The sequence below is a fragment of the Engraulis encrasicolus genome, unplaced genomic scaffold (assembly GCF_034702125.1).
Source record: "Engraulis encrasicolus isolate BLACKSEA-1 unplaced genomic scaffold, IST_EnEncr_1.0 scaffold_55_np1212, whole genome shotgun sequence".
NCBI classification, from domain to species: Eukaryota; Metazoa; Chordata; class Actinopteri; order Clupeiformes; family Engraulidae; genus Engraulis; species Engraulis encrasicolus.
The window spans coordinates 562,291-563,953 of NW_026945873.1; positions in this window are offsets into that span (position 1 = coordinate 562,291).

The following is a 1,663-nucleotide window of genomic DNA, read 5'->3' on the forward strand; positions in this document are numbered from 1 at the left end:
CCCAGACGTTTAATCGCATTTAAGTGAAAGTGCCATGTATACACGTTGCAAAATAACTCTTAATCCGATCTACTTAAATCAGATCTATTAAATCCGACTTAAAAACATCATGTACACGTAGCCAGTGCTCGATTTGTGGCCAAATTCACTGCAGCTGTCGGTCAGCATTAATTGCGGGGGATAATTAAGGACAGCTGACAAACATTCACTATTTTATCCTATGACCTGTGGGTCATTCCATGCCAAATCTCCGAATCATCCCGCACAACCATCTCAGAATTGGCAGAAAAAAATCAAGGAGGTTCACAAACGTCCCAATAGGAAAAGTGCAAAATTATAGCTCTCAACTCCTCATAGTTTTGTCATTAAAAATGTTTTTGTCAGGTACCCCCCTGACTCGTTTTGAACAGAGTTCTCAGAGAGCCCACTTTCAGATTGCCATATCTAAAAAAAGTACTTTAAGTAGGTCCTTACAAATTTCAAGGGGTAACATTTGGAACATGTACTTGTGAAATGTGGATTTTCACATATCCTCTTGTCATTTACGACCGTTTTCTGGGGGTTGTGTTGAAAGACTGATCTTCTGCGATGAACAGTTTAAAAGATATGAAGTCTTTAAAATGGAAAAACTTGTCACTTGTCGTGACATTTTTTTTTATAACATGGCAAAGATGGCACCAAGTTTCAGTTTTTCCATTTTAAAGACTTCATATCTTCTAAACTGTTCATTGCAGAAGATCAGTCTTTCAACACAACATGCACAGAATGGTTGGGAACATACATTGTCCATATCAAACCTCTGTCTTTAAAACGGCACTTACCACAGTCCTTCAAAGATGCCCACAAATTCAAAGGTGACAATTTTGCAAGCAAATTTAAGCCCCCAGAAAACGGTCGTAAATGACAAGAGGATGTGTGAAAATCCACAATTCACAAGTACATGTTCCAAATGTTACCCCTTGAAATTTGTAAGGACCTACTTAACCCCTTAAGACGCGGCTTCATGAATTTGTTGTTACCAGTATGGTAATGACCAAGTTGTGGTGCATTACTAAAGGGTCTGTGTCGTGTCATAGTATTATAGTGCTATAGTAGTTACATTTCAATGACTATTACAGCGTGCCACAGGAGGTACGGCGCGCATTAATGGGTTAAAGTAGTTTTTCAGATACAGCAATCTGAAAGTGGGCTCCCTGAGAACTGTTCAAAACAAGTCAGGGGGGTACCTGACAAAACATTTTTAATGACAAAACTATGAGGAGTTGAGAGCTATAATTTTGCACTTTTCCTATTGGGACGTTTGTGAACCTCCTTGATTTTTTTCTGCCAATTCTGAGATGGTCATGCGGGATGATTCAGAGATTTGGCGTGGAATGACCCCTGTTCCACACTTTACCATGCTTCCAATTTGACCATGGAAGAATTTGGACTCCCCTTGCTATCTTTCCGTACTACGCTCTGATGATGTCTGTAAAGCCTCCTATCGCTACCTCCTTGCTCATGACCAGGTGTGTGCGATTGAAGAGTTCAAATCAGTTCAAATCCTCTCCACCTCTATCATGCCTGTATGCATGTTTTAAAAGCATCCAATCAGAATGTGAGTGTGAGCTCCATAATTTCTGCATGTGGCTTTGCATACATTTGCATTAGGACAGCAGCCCTG